The sequence below is a fragment of the Lemur catta genome, chromosome 9 (genome assembly GCF_020740605.2).
Source record: "Lemur catta isolate mLemCat1 chromosome 9, mLemCat1.pri, whole genome shotgun sequence".
Classification (NCBI taxonomy): domain Eukaryota; kingdom Metazoa; phylum Chordata; class Mammalia; order Primates; family Lemuridae; genus Lemur; species Lemur catta.
The window spans coordinates 17,273,442-17,289,834 of record NC_059136.1 but is presented as its reverse complement, the minus strand read 5'-3'; the positions used below and the strand labels follow the sequence as shown (position 1 = coordinate 17,289,834).

Sequence of the window (16,393 nt, the reverse complement as noted above, 5' to 3'; positions counted from 1 at the left end):
GCCGGGCCCGCTGGCCGGCCGAGCCGGCGGAGACTGGGGCCAGCCCGGGATGGGCGCGCGCGGCGCTGGGGACCGGCAGACTGTGCCCAGGGCGGGAGCAGCGAGGAGGCAGATCGCGAGCCTTGGGCCCCAGGTGTGGCGGGCAGGAGCCTCTCTCGAATGCAGAAACCCAACAGCCAAGATGCTGCTTTTCTGCAGTTCCGAAATTTCCCAAACCATCCGCTGAGAACTCGGCTCGCGAGCACTTGGCAGTTAAAACAGTGCCAGGTCACACACGATGTCTCTTGCCCACCTTTCGTATGCATGGCTTTTGATACAAGTCAAAAGTTTGGGCTTTTAAAAAATTGTACAAAACGAATTTAGATGCACAATATCATTGATAACGGATTGAACCATCTCTACTCCCTCTTGCCAACATAGTGTTTTAAATAGCTAAGTATTGGCTTCCTTGGAATACCAAGAAAACCTGGAAGTTTTGATTGTCATAATTCTTTTGTGGGCCTGCTAATGAGACAACTTTAAGACGACTTGTGTTGAAAAGGGCTGTATTGACATAGGAAACCCACAAGCGTTAGGAAGTCTGAAGGGATCAGACATAAAACGGCAAAGTTCAAAGTAATAAAGGGAAATGGCAGGTCATTTCCCGAGACCATTCTTCCATGGCCTCTGGCAGAACTTATGGAGTCCCCTGTTGGATGAGAAACACTGGCGAGTCTCGCCCCAAAATATCTCAGTTGCTGGTGCTTGAAATTTCACCGTTAGAGATATTGATTCCTTTGGGGCTTGACGAGCCTCTATTAAAATGCAAATTCCCCTTGAAGGGGCAATAGCTCAAGCCTTTATCAGCCAACACCTTAGCAGGGATGGGATTTATTTTCCAATTTAACGGGATGGCCAAGGGATGAACAGGGGGTGAGGAATTCCACAGATAAAGTGGCTGACCTCAAAATGCTGGCCTGTGGCCAAAGGCTGCCTTCTCCCCCAGTTCTTATCTGTAACATGACTAAGCCTCTGGTCGGCATTGTTTGGAGCACTCCAGTACAAATTCCAATTTCCTGGAGACATTTCTGCCTTGAAATTCACAAGGCAGCACTTTTTAAGGGCTTGAAACAATACAAAGCGACCCTGGACCTGCGGGGAGTTAGAGTCTCACTGTGGTCATCTCCCACATTCTTTCATTCAGTCATTCCTCCAACAAAAGTTCATAAAGGACTCTAATCACAAGGCATTTTTTTTTAGGTTCTTAGGGTACATCAATGAAGAAATAGACAAAATCCCTGCCTATAAGGGACTAGGAGAGAAACAGACAATCAGCCTAACAAATTAGCAAATTACACAGTTTGTTGACATTGTGTACTATTCAAAAATTATGTTAAGCACCCACTATGTGCCAGACACTGAGGATCTGAGAATGAGCAAAACCTGACAAGCCTCCTACACTCAGGGAACAGTCGGTCTAGTGACGAGACTGGCAGCACATTGGGTTAAGTGTTATGGAGAGTACTACATGGTGCAAAAAAAAAAAAAAATTAGATGATAGGAGACGTTAAAAGAGCTTTTTGACTACAGTATTGAAAATGGGTTGAGGGGTGCCCAAGTGAAAGCAGAGTTCGGAGGCTGTTACTATCAGCTGGGCAAGGAGTGACAGTGTTTTTTATTAAGAAAGAGATGGTGGAGATACCCAGAATTGAGTGGGTTTGGAATATGTTTAGGAGGTGTTGGTGATGAATTAAATATGGGGGGAGCAAGTTGCCAGCCTCCAGTGAACGCCCATTTATGAATTGGATGGGTTTCCAAAATACGTGGGAATCAATTTTCTTCTATTTATGAGTGGTATGTGAAGAGAGCTCCAAGCAACACAGCAGGAAATTTTGGTGAAGATGGATTAGGAGAGGGATCTACCTTCCCTGTGAAATTTAGTTTAAGGACACAGGGAGAGACTGCTCGAGAAATTAAACTTAGTATGCTGTTCTAAAAATCAATTCTATTGATAAAAGAAAAACTAGGGCTGGGCGTGGTGGCTCACACTTGTAGTCTCGTTGCTTTGGGAGGCCAAGGCTGGAGGATCACTTGAACCCAGGAGTTCGTGGCTGCAGTAAGCTGATTGCACCGCTGCACTCCAGCCTGGGCAACAGAGGCCTTGTCTCTAAAAAATAAAATGAAAATAAATGTTAAAAATTTTAAAATATGAATAAAGGAAAACTTTAGACAAAATAAATTTAAGAGTTTATTTAAGCAAAGAACAATTCACAAATTGGGCAGCCCTCAGAACCAGAAGAGATTCAGAGAACTCTGCTCTGAAACGTGGGCAGTGACTATGTACAGGAAAAAACTGAAGGAAGCAGAAACAAGGAACAAAAAGTAGGTCGGTCATTTCAAAGTTACTTTCCTTGTAAAGGTTAAAGCAGAGAGAATTTCCTTATGCCAGCTAAAACTGGCCTGTTTGGAGATTTGGCTATTTCTCGCTCTTTCTCTCTCTCCCTCTCCCCTCCCTCTCCTCCCACTGCCTCTCTTGATTTCTTGGAAAGTCAGCTAAACAACTTAATTTCACCCTGGTAGCTTATAACTTTAGCATGAGTGACTCCATCTTGGTTTGGTCTGTTGGGGCCCAGTGTAGGAGTTCAGTCCAAACCAATGGCCTCCTATAAATTTTATTCAACACTGTTTTACAGGATTTTAAAATCCTGTTGTATTAAATGCAGCACTCAAGTTACTTTGATTAGCAGTTGGAATTTGGAGAGATAAATAGGAAAAGTGAGTTAATTTTGTGGAGGTGACTCAGAAAGGAAGAATGGAAGGAGAAGAAGGAAAGGGAGGGAGGGCAGGAGAGAGGGTGCTGGCCTGGGCTTAGCTTTCCTGGTGCTGATCCTGACAACTCATTGACTCTCTTTGATCCTCAGATGCTTTTCTCTTATAAAAGTATTGTAATAATACTTTTATTATAGGAGATTCTTGGTGATCCCTGGGACTAATTTATAATAACTTTTTCTTCTCTCTGGATCAGGTGGAACTAACAGACAAGATCCTTATTTTTGTATTTTTTTTTTTTTGAGACAGAGTCTTGCTGTGTTGCCTGGGCTAGAGTGCCGTGGCGTCAGCCTAGCTCACAGCAACCTCAAACTCCTGGGCTTAAGCGATCCTACTGCCTCAGCCTCCCGAGTAGCTGGGACTACAGGCATGCGCCACCATGCCTGGCTAATTTTTTCTATATATATATTTTAGTTGGCCAGATAATTTCTTTCTATTTTTAGTAGAGACGGGGTCTCGCTCTTGCTGAGGCTGGTCTCGAACTCCTGACTTCGAGCAATCCACCCGCCTCGGCCTCCCAGAGTGCTAGGATTACAGACGTGAGCCACCGCACCCAGCCTAGATCCTTATTTTTAAGCAAAGTATGACAAGGTGACTGAGCTTCTTGCTGAAAGGCAGGTTCCCTGCCTGCTTGCACCACGGGAAAATGAGTAACATTTATAAGTGCCTTGCTCATCCCGCACTTGCTTCAGATTCCTGCTCTTTTCAGCAGGTACCTCTCCATAGATAGATGAGAAATAAACTTGACACTTTGTATCCTCTCTAAGGCAGAAGAAAGTCGTACTTGGATCTCATAATCTCTGCCTCTCAAAGAGTAATAGTCAAGAGAGAAACTCCACTTCCAGGAACAGCAGATTAGCTACTTCTGCTAAAGACAACTTGGATGCCAGATGAAATACTTTTAAAATATGTTTTTAAAAGTACCAAAGAATATGTAGATAATGAGGGAACACCAGGCCAAGACCCAGTAGGGGAAGGAATCCAGAGAGACATGTGCAGCACTTGGGCAGCTAGAGACTTGCTTAGGGACTTGCCTTTCTGCTCTGGCAACTGTACAGGGTTAGAAAGATAAGTTTGAGTCCAGGAGTCTCCAAGAGTGGGGACCCAGTAAACCAGCCCCCTGCCTTGTGATAGAACCCCAAATGGCTGTACCTGGGAGTAGCAAATAAGCCAACCTCTCATTGTGAGTACTCAGAAATCCCAAACCAGAATTTGGATTAAGGTAATCTTGCATTACTCAAGCCCCTCGGAGCTGGCAAAAGCAATAGAAAATCCTCTCTGGAAAAAGATCATCATTCTAGGCCTCAAATTATTTCTATGAGTAGCATTTTAAAAACTCACTTTCTCTTAATTTCCTAACATTATAAAGAGCACTTATAGAAAACCCATAGCTAACATCATACTTAATGGCAGGAGATTGAAAGGTTTTTCCCAAGATCAGGAATTTGACAAGGATGTCCCTATTCACCATTGCTATTCAATATTGTACTAGAAGTTCTAGCCAGAGCAGTTAGACAAGAAAAGGAAATAAAAGGAATCCAAATTAGAAAGGAAGAAGCAAAATTCTATTTGCAGGTGACATGATTCTGTATATAGAAAATCCCAAAGATTCCACAAAAAAGCCACTAGAGCTGATAAACAAATTCAACAAAGTTACAGAGTACAAGATAAACAACAAAAATCAGTTGTGTTTCTATACACAATCAACAATCTGAAAAGGAAATTATAATAAAGCAATTCCATTTACAATAACATCTAAAAGAATAAAATACCTGGGAATAAATTTGGCCAAGGAGGTGAAAGACTTGTACACTAAAAATTATAAAACATTTTTGAAAGAAATTCAAAACCTAACTAAGTGAAAAGACATACTGTGTTTATGGATAGGAAGACACTATTATGATGCCAATACCCCAAATATTCTATAAATTCAAAGCAATCTCAATCAAAACTCTAATACCCCTTTATGCAGAAATGGAAAAACTAGTCTTAAAATTCACATGGAATTGCAAAGGTCACCAAATAGACAAACAGTCTTGAAATAGAACAAAGTTGGAAGATTCACAGTTCCACATTTCAAAACCTACTACAAAGATAACGGTAATCAAAACACTGTGTTACTGGTTTAGAGGTAGACATATAGACCACTGGAATAGAGTTGAGGGTCCAGAAATAAATCCGTACATTATCCATACCAACTGATCTTTGACAAGGGTACCAAGTCTATTAAATGGGGAAATAATAGTCTCTTCAACAGATGGTGCTGGGACAACCAGATTTATACTTGCAAAAGAAAGAAGTTGGACCCCATCTTCATGCCATATACAAAAATTAACTCAAAATTAATCAAAGACCTAAATATAAGAGCAAAAGCTATAAAATTCTTAGAAGAAAACCTAGGCATAAACCTTCATGACCTTGGATTTGGCTTTGGATGCTTAGATGAGATAAAAAAAAGCAAGAACAACGAAAGAAAGAATGGATAAATTGTATTTTATCAAAATTAAAAACTTTTGTGCATCAAAGAATACTATCAAGAAAGTGAAAAGACAAGCTATAAAATAAAAGGAAATATTTGTAAAGCATTTATATGACAATGGATTAATAACCAGAATATATAAAGAACTTCAACAACTCAACAACAAAAAGATAAAGAATCTAATTTTAAAATGAGCAAATGACCTGAATAGACATTTCTCTAAAAAAGATAAACAAATAACCTATGAGCACATGAAAATTTGCTCATCACTAATCATTAGAGAAATACAAATGAAAACCATAATGTAAAACCACTTCACATCCATTAGGATGGTTAATCTTTAAAAAAATTTTGAAAAGAAAATAGTAAGTATTGGTGAGGCTATGGAGAAAACAGAACCCTTGTACATTGCTGGTGGGAATGTAAAATGGTACAGCCGCTGTGGAAAACGATATGGCAATTCCTCAAAAAATCAAACATAGAATTACCTTAGGATCCAGAAAGTCTACTTTGGGATATATATCCAAATGAATTGCAAACAAGGACTCAAAGAGGTATACTCATGTTCATAGCAGCATTATTCACAATAGCCCAAAAACAGAAGCAATCCAGTGTCCATCGTGAGATGAGTAGATAAACAAAATGTGGTATATCCATACAATGGAATATTATTCGGTGTTAGAAAGGAAAAGATTCTGACACATGCTACATGGGTTAACCTTGAAGACATTATGCTAAGTGAAATAAGCCAGTCACAAAAGGACAAATATTATACAATTCTACTTTATAAGGTACCTAGAGTTGTCAAAAATCATAGACACAGAAAGTACTATAGAATGTGGTTGCCAGGGACTAGGGCAAGTGGGTAATGGGAAACCAGTGTTTAATGGGTACAGAGTTTCAACTGGGGAAGATGAAAAACTTCTGGAGATGAATGGTGGTGATGGTTGCACAACAATGTGAATGTACTTAATACCACAGAATTGCACCTTTAAACATGGTCAAACCAGTAAATTTTACATTATGTATATTTTACCTCAATAAGAAAAAACACAATGAAATACCACCTCACATCCACTAGGATGGCTATAAGAAAACAAACCCTGAAAATAACAAGTATTAGGGAGGATGTGGAGAAATTGGAGCACTCATACATTGCCGGTGGGAATGCAGAATGGTGCAGGTGGAAAACGGTCTGGCAGTTCCTCAAAACGAAATATAATATTACCACGTGACCCATTAATGCCACTCCTAGGTATATACTCAAAGGAATTGAAAGCAGTGACTAGAACACATACTTGTCCCGCAGTGTCCTCTGGTTTTCATCACCAACTCTGGAGCACATTTGCTCAGCTGATCATAATTGGAGGGTTGAAAACATGCAGGAATCCCTGGACATCGATTGAGAATAATGCATGTGTGAAACTTTGACTTATATTTATTCCTTAGGTTTAAAATGTCTATCTCATTGCCACCAAAATAATTAAAGAACAACTAAGTTCAGGGAGGAAAGAGATCTAATTTTGACAGGGCTTGAAATGCTTATTACTTCATAGGTTCTGTGATGAGATTTAAATTATATTGTGAATATAGAAAAGGATTTTGCAAACATTGGGTACTTTATAAATGCTGGGTGGCCTTATTCCATTAGTAGTGAGTCCCTTACAGATAAAGATCATTCATGCTTACAATTCCCTAATGCACCTGGCACAGTCTTTAGCAGATAGTGGTATTCAAATACTATTTATTCTGTTTAATCCTATATCCTAAACTCTATGCTAAAATTGAAGCTTTTAATACTTCTGAACTACTACTCACTAGGATTTTGTGAAAAGCCCCGGAGAAATAAATTTTGTTGTATTACCCAAATAGGGTAATGAGGCTAAGAAGTAAGTTCCAGTTAAGTTGACTCAACCAGCACTATTAAATCAGGTTATTAGAAACCTACATATTCTAATGATTTCATTGGAATAAGCAGTTACTCATACAAGCTGACTCAAACAAAATTATACATGAAAGAAATGTTTTGCCTTTAGGGAAAAACTATGAAAATTATGAGTCAAACCACATGAGATTTGATAATTCTCATTCATCAAGTGAATAGAAAATAATGGAGTAAAATTTATCATTTGGTTTTGAAGTATGAGAGTCACCTTCAACCAGAACTCTTTCACTTTTTTTTAAAATTAAGAAACAAAATTAAAACACTTTGCTATGGATAAATGGGGAATCTCTTAGAAAAATAAGCATTAGGACTCACTCATCTTTAGTGTTGATTATGTGACTGGCCCCACCTTTTGATAGCAACAGCAAGAGCTGCAGCAGCAGCCCATTGCTGAGGCATAATTCTAAGAGGATATGGTGGCCTTTTTCACGCAAGCAAACTGTATGCTCAGTGGTAGCCTGGACCATCCAACAAAACCAACTTCTCTCTTGTCTCTCTCCAACCTGTTTCCCTAACCCTCTGCTCCAGCAAAATACTGGCCTTTGTTTATTTAAGCTTCTGGACATTAGTGGGCCATTCCTGCTGAGAACAGCCTTCTTTGTCACCTAGGTAAACTTTATCCCTCCTTTAGGTCTTTTCTCACATCTAAAAGGCAGGACAGCAGAGTAGTTAGGGCACAACTGTTGGTGTCAAACTGCCTTAGTACAAACCCCAGCTCCACTTCCTAATGAAGATAGTAATAGTACCTACCTTGTAAGTTTCTTGTGAGGATTAAATAATTTAATTTATCAAAGCACTTGGAACAGCACCTGGCACATAGCAAACACTAAGTGCCAATTATTTTCTATTATTATGCCAATGGTTCCATTAGAAAACACTACTGTTAGGTCCAGCTTCTCCTGGTCTGTGGCAGCAGGACAAGTTAAGCTGGAAAAGACCAAAAAATAAGTTAGATCCATAAGGTCTGCAAGCAGAAGATGAAGTTAGGTTAGGACCCAATATAGCAAACAAAACCAAAATAGGAGGAAGGATGAGATTTAACACCATTGGTAGACTAAGAGCAGAGTACAGATGTTTAGCAGAGGCGGCTTGGTATCTGGAAGCCATCTTCCAGGCCAGCACAGGGAAAACAGATTAAGCTGTTTCCTCAAACATGGTATAATTACTTTGAGGAGAGACTTCACAATGGGTATGTCTTTGAATTTCTCACAGTGCACAGAATAGCAACTTATTAGAATAAAAACCATAGTATTTTTTTGATATTGATATGTCTTTCCTAAAATCAAGAAAGTATTTATAGTTTTAATTTTTCTCCTTATTTCATCCATCTATTCTATAAATATCTATTGAATTTTATAATTCACAAGGCATTGCCCTAAGCATGGAAAAGATCAATAAGATCTTGCACCAGACCTCATATTTCATATGGACTAATTCCTACCAATAATTTAGTAGTCATTATTGTAATGTTTTTTATTAGTTCTAGTCTTCCAATTATATCATTGCTTCAATATCTTTAGAATAAATACACTAAGTAATGAAACTTCAGAAATCTAGTGATTTAAGTGTGGGGTCCAAATCAAAACAACTTTCTAGGTTTTAAATTTTATTATAATGATCCCTTAACCTGGAAAGAATGTGGAAGTCCCTTTTTTACTCTTTTCTTATGGGGATTAAAAAGAATTGGATTCTTAAGAAGGATATTCAAAAAAGACAACAAGAAGTAGAACATCCCTATAGACAATGAGAACATACCAGAAAGACAAAACCTACCATTAGTTTAAAACTGTAACCTACAATTTGGAAACAAGTTGATATACATTTAAAAACAGTACAAGATATAAAAGAAAAATATAAACCAAAATTATAAAAATGCAGAAATGAAGGGACAGAACTCAGGAAAGAACTGGAAATAACAGGAAAACTTAACTTGATAAGAGCATTCATTAAAAAAACTAAAGCTAACATCATATTTAAAGGGGAAAGACTGAGTGCTTACCCCTAAGATCAGAAATAAGGCAAGGATGTCCACTCTCACTTTATTCAACATGGTTTGAAAAGTTCAGGCTACTGCAATATGGCAAGAAAAAGAAACAAAAGGCATATATATTAGAAAAGAAGAAATAAAAGTGTCATTAAGTGCAGATGATACAATTGTAAATGTAGCAAATCCCAAGAGCTTTACAAAGAAAAACTTGGCAAGATCACAGGATATAAGATCAACACTATAACTATCTATGTATCTATCTATCTATATATCTATCTATGTACCTATCTATCTATCTCTCTATCTATCTCCGTGTATATATATGGCTGACAGGCTGGAGACCCAGGGAAGAACTGCAGTTTGAGTCCAAAGGCAATCCGTTGGCAGAATTACTTCTTGCTTGGGGGAGGTCAATCTTTGTTCTAGTAAGGCCTTCAATTTATTAGATGAGGAAAATTTTTAAGATCATAAGGAAATGAAAGAGATAGAAAAAAATGTGAGAGAATAGCGTGTTTGAAGAGTGTTAATGGAGATCCTACACATGGCTGAAAGGAGGTCTCAAAAAGGAAACCAAAGCAAGGGGACGAAACAAATCCTAAAAGCTATACTTCAAGAAAATAATCCTGAATTGAAAAAAAAAAACATTTGAAATTTCATATTAAAGGAGTATACTCTGTACCAGACAATATCAAACCAGAATGGCCAGGACCAAAATATAGTACAATAAAATTGACTCTGGTCATCAAAGCAAAAAGAGCAGGTGGCTTATTAGGGAAACAAAACATTCATTGTGCCAGAAAAACAATATAGAAGCATTTTAAGACAATCAAGAAAAGAATGTGTCACTCAAGGATTTTATATCAAGTAAAACTAAGTTTCAAGTAGAAAGAACACAGATAAACTATCATCAATGTACAGGAATTCCCATAATCCCTTACTGAAGAATCTTATTAGTTAATGAGCTTCAAACAATCAAAGTAACTAGACAGACATTGAAATAAGTACAGATGTGACCCTTAAATATATAGCTTTTTTTTATAACTAAGACTAAATGAGGGCCCTTCCCCCATACCATATCCAACAATTAACTCAAAATCCATGAAAGGCCTAATGTAAAAGCTAAAACTATGAAACTGAAGAAAACATAGATGTACATGTACTTGACCTTGAATAGGCAATGGTTTCTTAGCTATGACACCTAAATCACAAGTAAGCAAAGAAAAAATAGATAAATTGTACTTGATCAAAATTAAAAACTTTTTTCAAGGTCTCTATGAAGAAAATGAAAAAACAATGCATGGATGGGGGAAAATATTTGCAAATCATATATCTATTAAGGACCTAATATCCAGAAAATAAATATGTATATTTTTATAACATAAATAAATATAATAAATATAAATATTATATATATATAAGTCTTGCAGCTCAACAGTAAGGAAATAAATAGCCCAATTTAAAAAGTAGATAAAGGATCTAAATCAACATTTCTTCAACTAAGAAAAGAAATGCCTAAAAAAAGAAAAAAAATCAGTATCTCAAAGACATATCTGTACTCTATCTTCATTGCAGCATTATTCTTAAGAACAAAGATACAGAACCAATTTATATGTCCATTGATGAAGGAATGGATAAAAAAAATGTGGAGAGTGTGTCTGTATATATGTATGCATGTATAAGTGTGTGTGTTTGTATGTCTGTATATATGCTCATGTAGGAATATTATTCATCCATAACAAAGAAGAAGGTCTCGTCATTTGCAACAACATGGATGAACCTAGAGGACATTATGCTAATTGAAATAAACCAGGCAGAGAAAGACAAATACTGTATAATCTCACTTATATGTGGAATCTAAAAAATTTGAACCCTTACAAACAGAGAGTAGAATGGTGGCTGCCAAGGACTTGGGGGTGGGGGAAATGGGTGGATGTTGGTCAAAGGGCACAAACATTCAGAACTTATTCAACATGAATAAGTCCAGGAGTTGGAGGTCGCAGTGAGGTACGATCATGCCACTGCACTCCAGCTTGGGTGACAGAGTGATGCCCTGTCTCAAAAAAAAAAAAAAATACAGAATGAGACACCACTCCATACCCACTAAAATGGCTACAAACGATGGACAATCACAAGTGTTGGTGAGGATATGGAGAAAGTGAAACCTTCACACACTCCAGGGAGGATATAAAATGGTGCAGCCACTTTGGAAAACAGTTTGGCAGTTTGTCACCATGTTAAACTTTGATTCACCATATGACCCAGCAATTACCATCATAAGTATATACCCAAGAGAATTGAAAACATATTTTCACACAAAATCTTGTATGCAAATATTGATGGCACTGTTATTCATAATAGCCAAAAAGTGATAACAACGTATATATCCCTCAACTGATGAATGAACAAACAAAATGCAGTATATCCAAACCACAGAATATCTTCAGCCATAAGAAGTGGTAAAGTACTGATATGTGCTACAATATAAATGAACTTTGAAAACATTATGCTAAGTGAAAGGAGCCACAGGAAACCACATACTGTATGATTTCATCAGTACGAAATGTCCAGAAGAAGAAAATTCATGGAGGAAGAAAATAGATGAGTGGTCGCCAGGCACTGGAAGGAGGAGGAAATGGGAGTCTCTACTAATGGGTACAGGTTTCTTTTTCAGGTGACAAAATGTTCTAAAATTAGATAGTGGTGATGGTTGTACAACTCTGTGAATATACTAGAAGCCAATGAATTATATACTTTAAAAGAGAGAATTTTATGGTATATTAATTATGCCTCAATAAAGCTGTTATTTTTAAAGAGACTACCTGAGTGTTAAAAAGATAGTATTGGCTGGGTGCTGTGGTTCACGCCTGTAATCCTAACACTCTGAGAAGCCAAAGGATGGCTTAAGCTCAGGTGTTCAAGACCACCCTGACTAAAAGTGAGACCCCATCTTTACAAAAAATAGAAAAATTAGCTGGGGGTGGTGGCATGTGTCTGTAGTCTCAGGTACTCAGGAGACTGAGGCAGAAAGATTGCTTGAGCTCAGAAGTTTGGAGTTGCAGTGAGCTACAATGATGCCACTGCGCTCTAACCAGGGTGACAGAGCGAGACTCCATCTCCAAAAAACAAAAAGAAAAGAAAGAAAGAAAGTATTGTGTGTACTGGTTATATGCTCTGACAATGTGGATATAGTCTGTCTATTTTTAAAAATGGGTTGAATGGGGAGAGCAATTGCAAAATCTTTTAACTGATTTTAGTAATTTATTGGTTGTGGTAATAATATTAGTAGTATTATTGGGAAATAATTTGCATAATGCAGGATTAAGCAAATGTGGGATTATGTGTTATGCTAATTCTATCATCCCTTGTGTTCTTGAGAACCAGCTTCTCAGTGCAGAGGAAAAGTTAGAGATGTAATATAGGCTAAGTTGCAGAAAAACTCTTTAGTCCTGAATTTGAATTGGAAATAGGAGTATGAATTCATGAGATAGTATATTTTGTCTATCTATGTAACTAACTCTGTGCATGTTTCTTAGCTCTGTCCACTGAAAATGTCTAGAGACAATGACCAATCCAGTAGCAATGACTATCCCGAGGGCCCAGACTATGGTCCTGAAATACCATTTCTCAATAAAAGAAATGGCTGATCCGAGATTTGGAATCATACCCTATCCCAGACCTCTACAGTCTACATAACAAGAGAGCTCCATAGACTACTAGAGTAATGCCAAAAGGATTCAGGAGCCAACTTTAGATGTTGCTACTTGCTAAAGATAGAAAATGTTGAATGTCAATAAAAATACTTATTGTAATGCATTCAAACCTATCAAATATGTTTAAATCCAGAAGTTCATAATTGCATTGTTGAAACTCATTGACTGCCCTCAGAGGATGATAGGGAAACAACTCATTATTTTAGAAACTGGCAAATGAGAAAAAAAATGAGGCATTTACCTAGTCTTTCCTATATGAAGTATTTCATTGGGGTTCCAGATAGTAGTTGAGTGGAAGTATCTTTTGATAGTAATATCACAACTAGTGTTTGAAAAAGAAATATCGAATTAAAATATCACCATCTTGCAAATCACAGGCATCAAGCCTCAGCAGGTGCTGACACTGAAAAAGAGTGAACACCAGACATGATGTGCCTCCTTATGAAAGAACACATCAATTACATCCTGCAAAAGGTGTGGAACCTGACTCCAATCCAACCCAACGCTTCCCACAGCCAATTTGCCGGACATTCAGAAGACGGAATAATAGGTTGAACTGCACCAAGAGGATGCACTCAGCAAATTCTGGACTGCCAGATGGCCTGGGATCTTCAACAGATAAATTGTAGGGAAAAGACAGAGATTGAAAGGAAACCTGTAAATGAAAAGAGACTTGAAAGACATATTAAATTTTTTTAACTGACAAGACTATAGTGTCTAAGGATCAATACTTGAGCAACAAAACTATAAAGAAATGAAAGGAAGTGATTACTACAAGTCACACAGTGATCACTTTGGAGGAGAAGGAAAGGGGTTGTCACTGGGTCCAGGCACATGGAGGGGTGGTTACAAGCCCACTCACCTTGTAATAATTTATCCAGCTCTCCACTTGATTTGGGTGGATTTCTGTTATCTGCTTTACCTTACCACAAAAACGTTTTTAAAATCTCCCCTAAAAGTATGTTTGTTTACAATTTCAGATGAAAACCTCACATCTTGGCTTGTCCAAGTTCAACGTGCCCTTCCTGTACCATGACTTTTGTGCCTGTATTTGAGAGCAAGTTTTTAAACAACTCAATTTCGTGTCTGACATCACTGAACAAAGATGTATATGCTGTTCTTCTGGAATCTGCCTCTGTGTGTCTTCATTCATCACAGAGAAGTGGCTGCATATCATCTTCCAGATGGTGCTTGACAAGCAGACCCTTTGTATAATGAAAGGAAACCTCGGCTATGAAACACCTCATTCAGCTTTCCCTCTGCCACCGCTGCAGCCTTTTAGATGCTAACATACACTGTCTGCCCTGCTGCGGATTTATAGCTATTTGGATGTCAGCTCTTCATTCCTCCCAGACTTAATCTGCAGCAGATTAGTCAAGACAAGCAGCTGTGATGCAGACCATGGAAAAACGGTAGACTTGGAATCAAAACACCTGGCTCCACCGGCAACTACTTCTAGCTGTGTAACCAGAGACAGGCCACTCAATATTCCTGCATCCATTTCCTCATCTGGAAAGTTGGGATGACACACAGGATTGGTGTGAGGCTTAAAGGAGGTAATCAATGGAAAAGCAACTTGTCAACTCTGAAACGCCCTGCAACTGTAAGATGTCGTCAGCATTCTCACGTGCTCCCTCCTGATGAATTTCTTTCTCTGTGTCATTACCTACAGTGATGGGTCGCGTTATAATGCTGCTCTATCAAACACATAAAAATGATCAAAAGAGCTTACAGTCCTGTGAACGTCCTTGCAGCAGGGCCACTAGGAAGCTGAGGGTCAGAGAGTTAGAGTCTTAGAAGGTGAAGACCTCAGGGGATCTCAGTGCCATCCAGTCCCCAGGGTGTCATTTTGTGTCCTTTCTGAGGAGCCTGGGGTTCCGTGGCCAGCTTCAATGGCTGCCTTGAGGTCAGGAAGAAGGAGAAGCTGGCCAGACTCTGACCCCCGCCCCTACGTCCTCCAGAGCTCTGCATTATCCAATCCATTTCTTGGTGCCATATCCGAGAGCTCATTTTACAGGTTCTGAAAAAAACTAAACAACAACAAAGTATACATTCTAATTCTCATTGTATAGATGAAAATAAAGACTTAGAAAAGGTAAGAGATTGCCCAACATCACTCACCAGTGGTGTGCAGGACTGTGACCACAATGTAGTGCTTCCAGATTCCCGGCCAGCATCCTTTCCACCACGTCCCTTCCTGTGGTCTTGGCCTTATGGATAAGAAGTGGAGCCAGCAGCTGAGCCACCAGGTACGGTTGTGTTTTACACAGGGACAATCTGTCATGGGGGCAAAGTGGACAGCATGCAATTTAACTTGCCTTAATTCGCCAGGCCAGGCACCCTGGCCTGGGGCTTGTCCCTTTGGCATCTTCTAATGGCCACAAGGATGCTGTGTGGGCTGGCCTCAGCTCTGGCCTCCAGTGTGACCCATTACTGTGTGCCAAGGCTCTCTTGCTCTTTCCTCTGAGCTCTGTCAAGGAGGTCACAGCTGTGTCACAGCTGTGTCACAGCTCTGGTGGGCAGACTACAGACTGGTGAGTTTTCCCTCATCAGTAGAATTATGGAACCAGATAGTTTTTCCAATAGGCTGTGTATTCAAAAGTAAGTTAGGTAGGACTGGGAACTATAATAGCTTGCCCAGGCCACTGGGATGCCACTTAGGAAATTACTTCCTCAGTAAATGTTTGCAAGTGGCGGTTGTAATTTAGCAAAAACAGGCTACTTTTGTTAAGGGGAAACTTACTCCCCATCTTCACACCCTGGAAGGAGCAGCATTGCACAGTTCAGGTGTGTCTACTCACTTGCTCCTCTTCATAATGGAGAAGTTACTTATTTGATCAAAGATAAGACCACATTACCTGTAGGGAAATGGTGCCCATCCCAGTGTTGTGGGTTGCATTGTTGTCTCCCCTAAAGATGTGTTAAAGTCCTAACCCTGGTACCTGTGACTGTATCTTTATTTGGAAATGGGTCTTTGCAGATGTAATCAAGTCAGGATGAGGTCACTAGGGTAGGCCCTAATCCAAAATGACTGGTGTCCTTATAAGAAGAGGAGAAGAAACACAGATGCTTCTGTAAACCAAGTGATACATCTACAAGCCAAAGAATGCCAAGGATTGCTGGGCCAACACAGAAACTAGAAGAGGCAAGGACGGGATCTCCCCTACAGGTTCAAGAGGGAGCATGGCCCTGACACCACCTTGATTTTGGACTTCCAGCCTCTACAACTGTGAGACAATACATTTCTGTGGTTTTAAGCCACCCAGTTTGAGGCACTTTGTTGCAGCCACCCTAGCAAATGAATACACCACCGTTGCTCTCTCTGCCTGTTGGATCTGCTGGCACCCAGGCATGTAAGGGTTTGCTCATGCTGGGTCAGATCTTCCAAATCTGTCTCTCAGTTGTGTCAAAACCAGGTAAGTCAGGCTCATAAGAGTCGGACAGGTTTAGGTTCAGGCAGAGAG

The 16,393-nt window shown here is 39.1% G+C and overlaps 2 long non-coding RNA genes across 2 annotated transcripts; both read right to left on the bottom strand.

Annotated features, from left to right (window-relative positions):
• Positions 1 to 1,571: 1,571 nt before the first annotated feature.
• LOC123644721 lies at positions 1,572 to 8,002 on the bottom strand. The gene is made up of 3 exons (XR_006737233.1): positions 7,983 to 8,002; positions 6,586 to 6,678; positions 1,572 to 2,146 (listed from the first exon to the last, which is right to left on the bottom strand). It is a non-coding gene; the product is annotated as an uncharacterized LOC123644721 (long non-coding RNA).
• Positions 8,003 to 8,031: 29 nt separating this feature from the next.
• On the bottom strand, positions 8,032 to 14,723 carry LOC123644720. The gene is made up of 3 exons (XR_006737232.1): positions 14,662 to 14,723; positions 9,232 to 9,302; positions 8,032 to 8,159 (listed from the first exon to the last, which is right to left on the bottom strand). It is a non-coding gene; the product is annotated as an uncharacterized LOC123644720 (long non-coding RNA).
• Positions 14,724 to 16,393: the final 1,670 nt, after the last annotated feature.